The sequence below is a fragment of the Hippichthys cyanospilos genome, chromosome 13 (genome assembly GCF_059441005.1).
Source record: "Hippichthys cyanospilos isolate Australia breed blue-spotted pipefish chromosome 13, RoL_Hcya_1.0, whole genome shotgun sequence".
In the NCBI taxonomy this organism is placed as follows: domain Eukaryota; kingdom Metazoa; phylum Chordata; class Actinopteri; order Syngnathiformes; family Syngnathidae; genus Hippichthys; species Hippichthys cyanospilos.
In genome coordinates, this window is record NC_142381.1 from 19188529 (window position 1) to 19203669 (window position 15141).

Genomic DNA, 15141 nt, shown 5'->3' on the forward strand with positions numbered 1-15141 from the left:
GAGGGGATGAAAAAACTCAGTATTCCACATCACAACATGAAAGTAACGTAAGCCAGGGACGCTGCAACACGGGGCTCCACTTTACTTTATGTCATAAGTTTTATTTTTTTCTATTGATGTCAGGGGGCCTGGATGATCCCAGGGAAAAGGCTTTGTTTTTGTCTTGTTAAGCGTAATTGCAATAAAACAAGAATTTTCTCTTTTGTTTTCTTCTTTTTTTTTTGTTTCAGGCACTTTGATGGGCTTGGTCATTTTTTTATGTCAGACTAAGCTGTCACCCCGTATAACGCTGTAAAATATAATTAACAGTTGTTGAAAGTTGATTTATATAGCTTTTTTTCTTTTGTTAATGTTAAAAAGGATGCAGGTTTAAGTATACTTATAAAGTTTTTATAGATAATAATTTAATAGTCAGCGCATTGAGTGGGGGGAGGGGCACAATTTTTTTGTCTTTCCAAGGGGAGGGCTTGGCAAAATACAATTGAGAAGCACTGGCTTATATTCATATGCAAAATAACCATTCGGTTTGTTGTGTGTGTGTGTGCGTGTGTGGGTGTGTGCGTGTGCGTGTGTGTGTGTGTGTGTGTGTGTGTGTGTGTGTGTGTGTGTGTGTGTGTGTGTTTGTTTTTTTTGGTGGGGGGTTACATTTTTGCTCACGTGCCTGCATGAATGTTTCAGCCAAGTCATGATAGTAGGTGCGCTCTTGTAAAATACTTCAGGCTAACTCGGTGCATTCAGCTTGTGTCATCGTCCGACTCAGAACACATGGAATAACGCCAGCAGCTCACTTAACTAAGCAGATGCAAATACTGTACAAGACATTGTGGGCCTGGGAGCACTTAGCTTTGCAGGCAGTTAGCGACCAAAAAGGGTCATTGTAATGAATCCCAAAAGCAATAAAGAGTTGTAGACATAAAAGGACAGCTGCTGATTCGGCTCACATCCATAAATAGCGTTGACATGACTTTCACTTTTGCCAAGACTACTGCTTTAGATTAGAATTGGATGAAACAGTAGGTCTGGCCATGCTCAATATGATGAGACAACAAAGTCAACTGGCAGGCTTGAGCGGTCTTACATAATTTGATTTAAACCACATTATTTGTTTGGTTCAACAAATAAACATTCAGCAGTGCAGTAGGTCACGTTAAGTTTAATCCTGATAAATGCAAATGCTGTAAATTCAGAATAAACAGTAACAGCTAAAAGTTTTAAAACACCGTTATTCAGTGTTCATTATTTAGAAAATACAAAATTTAGAATAATACTGTACATAAGTCTGTGACAATATAAAAATAGATTAATGCAATTACCGTATTTCTCTGTGTATGACTCAACCTTGAGCATAAGTCAACCGATCCTTTTTACCGGTAATTCAATTTGGGTTAATTTTACATAAGTCTACCCCTGACTTTAGTGGTTACACATTTCATGGCTGTCCAATTAAAATACATGGTGTGCATTATTAAAATTACGAAATTATACTAATTTTAGACACATTCCTTCATCATGTATCAAATAACATACTGTTGCGCCTATGGGGGGAGGAGGTGGGGGTGTGGCTGAAACAAGACAAGTGACTTGAGCAAATGCTGAAACTAATGTTGTAAAAATAAAACAATTTGAAGTTTCAATGCTTTATTTTTATATGACACAGCTCAATATGAATGTCGAAAACCCCTAAAAGTCATCATCACTATCTGATGCGCCAAAGACTTCCTCCCCTTTAAATCCTGAACATCCTCGTCTTCTTGCTCGTCATTTGCGCAAAAATCCTCATTACTCTTTCACCGATCATCATTTTAGGACCTGTCCAATTTGTTTGAAATGGAGGTCTCCAGAAATGCTTTGCTGAAGCCTTCTTTATCTAAGTGCTGACTGTGCTGAGATCAGGGCTGCTCTTCACTGTCAATCATTTTAAGCCTTGTAAATGATTTGATATTACTTATTTTCGCATTTGAAATTATTCAAACACAGATACAGGTATGTGGAGAAAAAATTGGTCTGGTTTTGGTCTCTCCAATATGGGGGTTGACTATGAGGACAAAAATGTTGATTTGTACGTGGAGAAATACGGTATTGTATTTCCAAAAGTTAAGAGAACTGCTTTTTTCTCATTTATTTTCTCCTATGTAGACACGCAAAAACTGGAATCATCAGGATGTTTGTGCAGTAGATCAATGACATGACACAAAACTAAGGGCTTGAAATTGCGACTTTCTAGCTTTAAGAAAACTGAAAGTTACTGTTTTAGACAAAGAAAAAAAATGGAATCAATTCTGAGGCAAAAATTACGGAACCAGGAAAAAAACAACAACAACAAAAAAAAACACTCCACTTAACTCGTACATTTTTGCACCATCTGTGGCTTTTATAACAGCTCACAGTCTCAGAGGTATGGACTTCATTAGTGACAAACATTACCCTTCATCAATCTGGCTTCAACTTTCTCTGAGTGCTTTTGCCAGATCAAGTTTGAAGGTTGGAGACTTGTCATGGACCATTTTCTTCAACTTTCATCTCAGATTTTCAATTGGATTGAGATCTGGACTATTTACAGGCCATGATCTTGTGTCTTTCCTCAAGGATGGTTTTCACAGTTTTTGCTCTATGTCAAGATGCATTATCATCCGGGATTTTGGGGATGTGGAAGTGCTGTTATTAATTGGACCAACAATTAAAGTCGGGATGAACGAGAGACTGACCATTCCAAGTTGTCCAGATAGAGAGAAAAAGATGGGAAGGACACAAAGGCAGTCAGGGTGATCAAGGGCAGAGATAGAAGGCAATGCTGAAATGTTAATTACAGTAGTGTTGAGCATATTCCGTCTGTACGTGACAGTGTGAGAGTGAGTGAGAAAGGAGTGCATGAGGCACATGCAAGGCAGGAGGACTTTTTGGGCGGATGTTTGAAGAGAGCTGTTGTAATGCATTGGAATGGTGAGCGTAATGGTCACCAACCTTTTTGAAACTGAGAGCTATATGTCTTCTGTAATCTATATTGTTTATGTGTATGTCTGTATTTGGTACATGCAGCATCCACTTCAACCTGTGGGCCTGGAAGGGGGCTCCTCCCACCTGTGGTCCCTTCTGGAGGTTTCTGATGTGGTTTCCCCTCATTTGGGTTTTTGAGTTTTTCCTTCCTCTTCTGGGAGCTTTGACAGGGGATGCTGTTGTGTACCTTACACTGAAAAGATGTCTCTCTATGACTTCTTTTTTCAAAAGAGGTCTTCACATGACCTCTTTTCATCTGTGAAGCCCTTTGAGACTTCGGTGATTTAGGGCTATACAAATAAAATGTGATTGATTGATTGACTGATACTTCTTTGGTACTGAGTAATACAAAGGACTACTACCAGTTTATGTGAAGACCCTGTAATAAATATGTAAAACAAGTGTAGTATACAATGTATATGTCATATATACATACACACGTGGACAAAATTGTTGGTACCCCTCAGTTAAAGTAGGAAAAACTCACAATTCTCAATGAAATCACTTGAAACTTACAAAAGTAACAATAAATAAAAAATTATTGAAAATTAAATAATCAAAATCAGCCATCACTTTTGAATTGCTGATTAACATAATTATTAAAAAAAAAACTAATGAAACAGGCCTGGACAAAAATGATGGTACCTCTATAAAAGATTGAAAACAATTTGACCAGACTGACATGATTAACTCAGGTGTGTCCTTTAATTGACATTACAGGTGTTTCCAAACTCATAATCAGTCAGTCTGCCTATTTAAAGGGAGACAAGTAGTCACTCTGCTGTTTGGTGAAAAGGTGTGTACCACACTGAACATGGACAACAGAAAGCGAAGGAGAGAATTGTCCCAGGACATCCGAAAAAAATGTATAGACAAACATCTTAAAGGTAAAGGCTATAAGACCATCTCTAAACAGCTTGAAGTTCCTGTGACAACAGTGGCTCATATTATTCAGAAGTTCAAGACCCACGGGACAGTAGCCAACCTCTCTGGACGTGGCCGCAAGAGGAAAATTGATGACAAATTGAAGAGACGGATCGTTCGAATTGTATCCAAAGAGCCCAGAACAACCTCCAAAGAAATTAAAGGTGAACTCCAAGGCCAAAGTACATCAGTGTCAGATTGCACCATTTGTCATTGTTTGAGCCAAAGTGGACTTCATGGGAGACGACCAAGGAGGACACCACTGCTGAAAAAAAAAATCATAAAAAAGCGAGACTGGAATTTGCAAAAATGCATGTTGACAAGCCACAAAGCTTCTGGGAGAATGTTCTTTGGACAGATAAGACCAAACTGGAGCTTTTTGGTAAGGCACATCGACTCTTATGTTAATAGACTCAAAAACCAAGCATACGAAGAAAAGAACACTGTCCCTAAGGTGAAACATGGAGGAAGCTCAATAATGTTTTGGGGCTGCTTTGCTGCATCTGGCACAGGGTGTCTTGAATGTGTGCAAGGTAAAATGAAATCTGTAGACTATCAAGGCATTCTGGAGAGAAATGTGCTGCCTAGTGTCAGAAAGCTTGGTCTCAGTCGCAGGTCATGGGTCTTCCAACCGGACAACGATCCAAAATGCTCAGGCAAAAACACCAAGAATGGCTGAGAGAAAAGCGTTGGACTATTCTAAAGTGGCCTTCCATGAGCACAGATCTGAATCCCATTGAACATCTGTGGAAGGAGCTGAAACATGCCATTTGGAGAAGACACCCATCAAACCTGAGACAACTGGAGCAGTTTGCTCATGAGGAGTGGGCCAAAATACCTGTTGACAACTGCAGAACGCTCTTTGACAAATACAGAAATCGCTTAATTGCAGTGATTGCCTCAAAAGGTTGTGCAACAAAATATTAAGTTATGGGTACCATCATTTTTGTCCAGGCCTGTTTCATTAGTTTGTTTTTTTAAATAATTATGTTAATCAGCAATTCAAAAGTGATGGCTGATTTTGATTATTTAATTTTCAATACATTTTTATTTATTGTTACTTTTGTAAGTTTCAAGTGATTTCAGTGAGAATTGTGGGTTTTTCCTTCTTTAACTGAGGGGTACCAACAATTTTGTCCACCGATGTAGTTGTTAGTAAAATTCCTAGAAAATCACAATGTTCTATCACTTGTAAACTTTCTGCAGAACAGATCTGCGGGCTACTCATGTGATACTCGGGGGCTACCCAATGCCCGCGGGCACCATGTTGGTGATCCCTGACGTAAATCCCGCTTCCTCATTTTCTTGTTTGTTGAGCAATAGGCTCCACTCTTGGTCGACATGCAAGGGCCATAACTCAAGGGCAACTCTGGCCCTCCATGGCCCCTAAATACAACCAAGGGACAGGAACGAATAATAGTATAGTTCATGAACAAGGATTAATAATTAAATATTTAAGTACATATGTGTACTGTAGTCATCTTTGTCTCAAATATGTAAAGAGTAAATACTTTTCAAATATATAAAATATATTTTTAAAATTCTGGTACCTGCAAACAAATGCACGAAACTTCCTGAGCAGGCTTTGGACCAGGGTGAGCAACTTCAGACATGCACACAGTGAGTTGCCGTGCGCATTTATTTTTTACTTTGGCTTCTGGGTACTTATTCCGTCATTTATGAGGGGATAGTGGAGGTGACAAGCGTCGTCCAGCAATACAGGAGAACGATGCATCTATTTCAACAAGTGTGGTATTATGATTTTTATATATCTTGAGCAATAAGTGTTTTGGACTTGACAGTGTACAGCTTAATTCAAACTTGAATGGGTTAGCCATGGGTCCAAAGATTTCTAGTGAGGTTAAAATGAGGTAAGAAGATGAGTTATATGGAAACAATGCTGGATATAATCAAGAAATACAAAGCTAGCCTAGCCTGGGCTACCCTTACTAGGGAATATGGACATAACAAGCGCCACTCAGGTAAGGTAAATAAATCCTTTCTATAGTTTTTATTCATGTTTTCTGATGTATACATTTTTATTATATATATATATATATATATATATATATATATATATATATATATATATATATATATATATATATATATATATATATATATATATATATATGTGTAGGAATTACCATATTATTTTGGTACCATTTTTAATATGTATGTATAATTTTGATGTTTTTACCTGGGGTTCTAAACGCATTAGCCATTTAACATAGGTTTGGATTGAATGGCATACGGTGAATTCGCCTTACGAGCCCAACTGCGGAACGGATTATTCTCGTAACACCGAGGCCCACTGTACTAGTTACTTTTGCACCAACTTTACCTCAAGTGTGGGTCTCATGCAGCCCACGTTGTGGATATCGGATGTGGCTGACCAAAGGACAGTCATTCATTGAGGTATATGGGCCACCTGTGAGTGAGCGATGTGGGCGAACACTGGGCCAGACCAATTTTGCTATGTGGGTAGTAGATTTCTCATGAACTAGTTCACATTTTGAGCCTCACTAGTTTATAAGCCCAAAATAGATGGTAAGTAGTCAAGCAGTCTGTGTTTCGGCATTCACTACTTAACATGTAACCCGTAAGAGGCAGTCTCGAGTTAGCTGTCTGCAATTCCTCAGGACGACTTATAAACAACAGTTACGTATGTAACAACGGTTCTATGAGCCCCTCCAGACCGCCAGAGGTGGTGCTAAAAGCATGGAATAAGCCTTTGCGCAAGCGCAAGACGAGAATGCATACCAAGAAAAACGTCATGTATATGACATATGTATGGCAGTGTCACCCGGTAGTCTGTCCCTCAGATCCTACTCGCGCAAACAATGCTGAGCTAGGGAGTCCGAGTGACAAGTAACTCTGGCGGTCCTCCGAGGCTCGTAGAACCGCTGTTACATACGTAACTGTCGCTCTATTTCACCCCTCCAGACCGCCAGAGGCGTTGCTAAAATCACGGAATCACGAATAACAGTGAAGTCCCGAAGAGACCATGGTACTCACCTCAACCTCACATAGACGCCCCCACGGAGCCCAGGACCACAGACAGAGAGTGGGGGGGCTGCAATATCCATATAGTAGAACCTGGCAAAAGTGCCAGGTGACGACCAGGAAACAGCAGCACAAACATCCTCCATGGGAACCCCTTTCAGCACAGCCCAAGAAGTCGCGACACTCCTAGTAGAATGGGCGCGGATTCCCGATGGCAAGGGGAGTTACAAATGCCCGTAAGCACGTGTGATCACGTCTACGATCTAGTGAGACAAACGATGTTTGGAGAGCTGGAAGCCTATGGAAGGACCCCCGTACGAAACAAAAAGCTGAGATGATTTACGAAACGATGCCGTAGTCTCCACATAAAAACGCAGTGCCCGCACAGGACATAAGAGTTTGGCAGAGATCCTATCGTTCCCAGGCGGGGACACAAAACGATTGATGAGCAGAGGCTTGTTGACATAGGAAGAGGATCGCACCTTCGGAACGAAAGTGGCATTCTGCCACAGAGTGACTGCGCCTCCATCAGGGTGCCACCTGATACAGGAAGGGCTGACAGACTGGGCATGCAATTCCCCAACTCGTTTGGCCGAGTCAATCGCAAGCAAAAATGCAGTCTTTAGAGAATCCCACTTGAGAGGCACCTCACACAGGGGTTCAAAAGGAGGCCGGCTCAAGGAGTCAAGCACCACGTGCAGGTCCAAGGTAGGCGTGTGTGGCGCACTGTAGGGTTGGAGACGGCGGGCCCCTTTCATGTACAAAGAAACAAGCGGGTGGCACCCTAACGACTCGCCATCAACCGACGTGTGGAGGGCCGCAATAGCAGCGACATAAACCTTCAATGTGGAAGGTGAGCGACCCTTATCCAAGAGAGACTGCAGAAATTCCAAGACAGCAGGATCAGGGCAAGTCACTGAGTCCGTGGCAAGCGTCCTGCACCACGACACAAACAACTTCCACATGTTGTTATCCAACAACCGCGTGGAAGGCGCCCTGCCATTGACAATAGTGCGCCTGACTGAATCAGAGCAGCAGCTCAGCAACGGTTTGGACCCCTCAGAGGCCACACACACAGGTGAAGCCGATGAGGGTGGGGATGCCAAATAAAGTGGGTGGGGCTAATCACAAAATTTGAATCCTAACTGGGGGATTCTGTCCAGGCCTCACTAGTGAGCTTGTGCTGCAAATCATAGGTCACTCGATAACTGCATATTTGTCTGATATATGGCGTGTCACTAGTTAACTACGTAGTAAAACATTTGACACTCACTAGTTAGATATCAAGGCATGTCGGGGCGTACACTAGTTAACTTGTCAGTATTTTGGCTGTCACTAGTGTGACGGTGGGTGTTCCAGGCCTCACTAGTGAGCTTGTACCACAAATCATAGGTCACTAGATAACATGTTCGAATAAGCCATATTTGACTTGTTACCATGTGGCTGAAAATGAGTGACTAGGTAGAGTTTCTGTGCAACTTGTATAACAAAGTGCACAACTAGTGTGGCTGAATATCCAACTCCTGCTGGCAATGACGGAACTAGTGAAAAATGCTAATAGCTGAGGCTTGCCAGAGCTGGCTGTGTGTTACAGCTTGTGGTTAGTCTGCTGCTCCACTCACCTCAACTTTGACTTTTTGTATGCAGGAACTGTCAAGAGTTCTACAGCCAAGACATTCCAAAGGCATGCATCGCCAGCAAGGATCTAGCCATGAAATCAGTCGGACAACAATTATGCTGCGTGCACACCGAACACAATCGGGCCGAAAAAGCAGACAGCTTTGCATTGTAGTCTGTGGCGTTCGCGCGTGTAGTCATAGAAATTTAACTTTTGTCGCATTTCGCTATAGCCAATCAACTTCAGGAACGTTCAACATCTCACACAGGGCGCAAGAATGAATCATGGCGGCCGGTTTGCAGTCACCCAGCGAACACGGCCAGCTGAGCTTTAAATACAAAAACGGAGCCAAGCAAGAGCACTCACCTGGCTTCTAGAATGGCAGAAGGGAGAACTTGGACAACTGGTATGTGCAGCGTTTGCTTTCTTTTTTAACAGCTGTTGAACCGTATTGTGCCAAGATAACTATAGAGGGTTTTCACTGACGTCACATTGTGGGGGGTAACCTGGATGATCCGCCATAACGGAGGGACTCGACAAACAGAGTGCAATGGCATCTTGTGTATCTGGGACGGATTAAACAAAATTATCAATGTCGAGACCAACAAAAAAAAAAAACCTTAGCAAAGCCTGTCGCGGATGTAAAGGCATACATTAAAGGACTCAGAACACAAGAGAAGGCCCGGTATGTGGAAAAATTACAGTTTATCGGCGGTATCCATCCATATAATTTCGCTGAATCATCCTGGATAAACAACGATCCGGGTAGTCTTCCCACGATTACATATCCAGATATAGTCAACTACTTAGTATTTTTCACCAAGCCCATATACAGCCGAAGAGCTTTAATCTTACAAAGGTTTGGAGGCTTACAACCAGATGGCGTGTGGATGGATGAGGGAGACGCTACAAATTACTATTAAAACGTCATCATTGCAAATCATCCTTGCAATCATACAAAGTTTGTTATTAGTTGCTTGCAATCAATATTTCCTTAACTTAAAAAAAATGAGTGGAACAAATTTGGATGTCTGGATTTTTTCCTCTCAGATCGTGGTTGAGCTTTCCCAACCACAGGCGTCTCCTTTCCTCTGATAATTTCTGGCATTCCTCTCCTTGATTTTTGATCACTTTGTACGGAGCCCCTAAAGGGACATGGAGGGAAAAAAAGTTGCGAGATCTCGCAACAGTATTACAGGATCCCGCAATAATTATTGCGAGATCTCGCAATAGTATCGCGGGATCCCGCAATAAATATTGTGAGATCTCGCAATACTTATTGCAGGATTTTTTTTTTCAATTAATATAACAGAATACAATGCAACATAACAACAACAGCAACAGCAACGCCAGGGGAATACAACCAAAAACTCAAAACCAGTGCAACATAATATTAAACAAATATATTAAACAGAGTACGTACATTGCAGGTTTTAATAGCTTTTAAATTATGAGATAATTTTAAAGTTTTAATGTATTGTTTGATTTCATTGATTAAGACAGAGAGTTTCGGTTTTTGAGTGGTATATTTGCATTTGTGGATATGCCATTTCGTTAAGAGTGTAATAAGTTTTATAATATAAAATTGTTCATTGTTTTTGGTTAAGTAGTTGATGAAGCCAAACAATACATGTTCAAAACAGAGGCAAAAGTCAGGGTTAACATATGTAGACATAAAAACACAGACATCCTTCCACAATCTGGTGGAGAAGGGGCAAGACTAAAACAAGTGGAATATATCTTCAAGACATTCTTCACAGAAAGAGCAGTTTGTATCCATGTCCTTTTTAAATCTTTAAAAAAATAAAACTTTAGTGGGGTAAACTCTATGAATCATTTGAAAGATACTTCCTTTACTTTATTAGTCAGCATATATTTTGCAGGTAGTTTCCAAATCTTTTTCCAGTCAAGGTTAATAACAAAAGAGTTCCAATAAGCTACCACATATGGAACTGATACAACATCTTTTTGAAATAATGATAGTATATTACGGTTACTGTTGCGAGTTGAAGAGAACCAAATTTGTCCTATTTCGAGTTTGGTTAGATCAATTGGTAAAGTGTGTAAAAACATTGGTATGTGCCCTACTGTTCTTTTAAATAACATAATTACTCCATTAGCAATTGAACTTATAATAATGTTAAATTCAATAATAGGTATTGTAATATATATTAAGGTAAATTCCAGATATGTTAATAATGATCCATCTGGGTTGAATAATTGCCAAACCAACAGTATATTGTTACTAAACCAAACGGGATAAAATAAGGACTTGTTTCTGTATGTAATATCTTTGTTGTTCCATAAGTAGTATTTATGTGGAGAAAAATTGTGTTTGTATATTATTGACCAGGAGAGAGGCATTTGTTTATGGTAGTAGGATAGTTTTGAGGGGATTTTTTTCAACATTGTAATAGCAAAGTAAAACGAAGTTTAGACCTCCCAATTTAGAGAAAATAAAATTGGGTATAAAATACCAAAGTGAGGTTGGGTTTTGAACTGTTTAAGCCAATAAATTTTGAAAGTGTTGTTTAAAGTGGAAAAGTCCAAGAAGTTAAGGCCTCCTTCATCATAGGAGTTCATTATTACTGATTTTTTAATATAGTGTTTTTTTTTTTCTCCATATAAAGTTAAATAACATTTTGTCAATATCTTTACAGATCTTTACATTAACATCGAGAGAAAGAGATGCATATGTAAGGTGAGAAATTCCTTCAGGTTTGGTTAGCAAAATTCTTCCTTTCAATGACAAATCTCTTTGAAGCCACTGTTCTATTTTTTTCTTGGTTTTGTTAATAATTAAATCAAAGTTCAGATTGCATGTGGCTTCTCCATCTTTGGTATTGGCAATTCCCAGGTAAGTTACAGTGTCTTTTATCAGTATATTATGAATGGAAGGGATGTCACAAGGTTTAAGAGCAAGTACCGTATTTTCCGGACTATAAGCCACACTGGTATATAAGCCGCAGCAGCAAAAATTGACCAAAAAATCATATTTTGCTACTGATAAGCCGCACCGGACTATAAGCTGCAAAAAGACGGTATATGACAGTTTTGTTTTGTTTTTTAAATATGTATTTTTTTAAATCGTGTACCAACTGCAACATCCTTTCTTTAACAGCATTCTGTCTCCCATTGTTTAATTGATAGATTAATTTAATGAACATTGCGCACACTGCACCTAAATAATATATAGAATCATAATATTATAAATACAATCGTATACTGTATATCAAACACAACTTTTATGCAAGATCTTTATGCCGTAAACACTGTGAAACGTCGGGTTTTTCACCAGCTAGACGGCTGGATAATGATGTTTCAAATACCCAAACTCTTTCCTTTTGCTCTGCTTTATTTGAACAATGGCCATTGACCATTACCCTCTTTAGCTCGCCGTAAAACTAGAAAAATAAAACCGCAAATCAGCTAATGAAACATAGCACCTCTCGAGCTAACAAACAAGTTGCACAACCAAAAAATACTCTTATTTCCAATGCATCTAACGATAAACAAAACAGATGAACAGTGTCATCCTTTTGACAACGTGTGTACTTAACGGACAATTCTCGTCCAGGGCAAAACAAAATAAACTCAATTGGCTGATAATTGGCTGAGAATTTCTCTACCCGCAATTGAAATACCTTTTATTGGACTAAACTTGATCGAGTCAGTGAGGAGCTGAGTGCCTGACCACACATTTGAGAAAGAAATGGCGAGAAAGCCCCCTGGTCCTAAATATTCTTTTCAGATGTTGCTCACTTACAGTATGTCAAAGCCATGTCTAAATGCAAGAACGGATTTGATGTCTTTATATGTTAGGCCAATACTAAAATAAAAAAACAATAAACTTCTCCCACAGATAATGTGTCGGCTCAGGCTTCTTCATCGCCGTGTTTGTTTAACTTCAGGTTCACAGATGTAGGAACTAGGATTGCGGGATCCTGCAAAAGATCTTGCGAGATCTCGCAATAATTATTGCGGGATCCCGCAATACTATTGCAAGATCTCGCAAGATTTCTTTTTTTTTCCTCCATGTTCCTTTTAGGGGTTCGGTACTTTTGGAAGCCTGTAAGTGTAAATGTTTTTCTCGGTCTGCCCAATTTGTGCAACCCGACACACGGCAATAATTGACCATTTTTCCTTAACGATGTTGCAGATATACATAGTGCCCCCGCAGTGTTATGATATCAACTACCTCCAAGATGGCGGCTGATGACGCACCGTGAAAACCCTCTATAGCAGTGGTCCCCAACCAACCTTGGATCAACTGGTACTGGGCCGCATGGGCTGCACCCGAAATAAAGTTTTGGAGATGATTTAATTTAACAGTTCATAAGTTTGTGCTTGATCGTTATTTTTTTGGCGCCGCTTCTGGCCGCTGTTGATATTACATACATAGTGAGAATTATGATGTGGTTTTTAGAGCAGCCAGCAGCAGCCCAGCAGCCCCCCCCCCCCCCCCCCCCCGCCCCCCACACTGTTATATACTCTTGAGTAAAGTATATGGAGTAATTATTGATTTATTATTAGACACTTATTATTAGAACTTATGCTCTGCATCCCTTGATTGACTTTATGTAGATTCTACACTAACAGACAACAGTTATAGTCAAGCACTAAAAATGTTCCCCTTTTTTTTATTCTTCATTGTCTCACATTTGCAAAATGTTGCATCAATCTCCTTTCATACCATCCAAGCTTATTCATCCCCTTGAGAAGGGAACAGGAGGAGGATCTATTTATGTTGCTGATGCGCATCTTTGATCTGCCACACTGGAAACTTTGATCTGTCATTTTGTGAAGTGGATGGGAAACTTCCCCATGTATTTGGAGAACAGTTGTTCTCTTATGTCTTGAACTCGCCTCAAAAGCCTCCAGGCAAACTCCAACCTGATTTCTTGTCAGGACTCTCATTTTCTCTATCAAAGCAAATGTTTTCACTGCATTGAGTTTTTCTTGCCAATCAAATGTTCAAACCAAACACACTTCTCCATAAATAGTCTCTCACTCCCTCACTCTTTCTCTAAAATGGGGGGACAGCATACATATGGTGGGTGCTCAAACAGCTTTATGCCGCAAATTCGCTTGCTTGCAAACAAAGTTCAGCACCTGCAACTTTTATAACTACTAAAACATCCAAAGGTTAAAACATGATTACTTTTACCACGATTGTTTACTTTAATCAATGTAGGTACCCCTGAAAAATGTGCAGTTTTTTTTCCCCAGGGATATACTATGACCTCCATCAGGACATGGCTCAAGTTTTGTTTTTGTTTTCCTCCTTTTGTGTTTTTATTTTGTCATCTAAGACCTCGGGGACAGCAGTTTGAAGTGACCCAATTCTGATGTTTTTTGTTTTTTTTTTGCCGTCTATATGACCTGTATCCCCAGAGACCGTTTCCATCTGGGCCCCATGTGGGTTTTTGCATGGGCACTCCATACCCACAAGCTCTTCAGCAGTCTTTGTTGCCACCACTCCACAAAATGGCCAAAAACCTCATTCTCCTCCTCAATTTCCTCCTTAAAAGTAACAGGTTGAAAACATGCTGGCTACGGTATGACAGCCATTTCAACATCACCGGGTACTCAATTGGGCCATCCCTAGTGTTGCTGGAGCAGGTGTTGTTATGGTCCATTGCCATGACAACACAATTGTGTGGAGGCTTAAAGTGAATTTATGATTATGCGTTTGGATTTGGTTATGTATTTGGTTTTGTGTTCACCATGTTTAATCATCTGAATGTATCAGTTGAGGCGTTATTTGCAGGCGAGGTTGTGGGACAATCACTTACAGTTCAAGGTCATTTAAGCCGAAAGCACAGGTGCATGACTGCATGAGAGAAAGAAGTCAAATGCGATAAGATTGCAAAAAGATTGTCGGGCGGACTCTATTTTTTGATGGTCTACTTTGGATTTTGGATGCACACGGTACATTTTCACTTCATTCACTAGTGCAGCAAACTGGTCTTAGGAATTATTTTGAGTAGTTATTATACATTTGCCATGATAATACATATTTGCAGCATAAATGAGTGATTTCAGCTTGGGTGTGGCTACAAGAGGACGACTCCACTGCAGAGTGCGAACAGCTGATAAGGAGACATCGACAGCAGAGCCCCCTGGCAGGTGACGTCAGGACCTCTGAGCTCACATCCACTATCAGAGAATGTGAAGATTGATAAAGGATTCTTGCTAATATTAACACATAAACAAGTATACTGTCTGCCAATTTTACATGTAATCAGATGCCTCTGTATCATATAAAATGGGGGGTGTTAGAAGTAGCGTTGGAGAACGAATGTGCAGTGAACAAATAAACGCTACACTCCTCCGCCCTCTCGATCCCACTCGAGAAGATTATGAAACTGAGTGCCTTTTCTCTCTTTAATGCCTAATTATTCTAAATGTCTATTTGATGAACCTGACACTGGTCAACAGAGACATACTGGGGGGTCTTTGACCCTGCGGGATATCAAAGGAGTATCCTCAAGTATGTCTCCATCAACCCATGAGATGCGCCTGGTTCAGTTCCTAAGATAGGTTTTGTGGCCTTGACAATTCCGCACCAGTCTTTTCAACTACATATACTGACAGTA

At 40.2% G+C, this 15141-nt stretch overlaps 1 long non-coding RNA gene across 1 annotated transcript; it reads left to right on the forward strand.

The window, feature by feature from the left end:
* The first annotated feature begins 8825 nt into the window (after positions 1-8825).
* Positions 8826-12907, forward strand: LOC148414155 (uncharacterized). The gene is made up of 3 exons (XR_015867655.1): positions 8826-8948; positions 11203-11243; positions 12702-12907. It is a non-coding gene; the product is annotated as an uncharacterized LOC148414155 (long non-coding RNA).
* The last annotated feature ends 2234 nt before the right edge of the window (positions 12908-15141 follow it).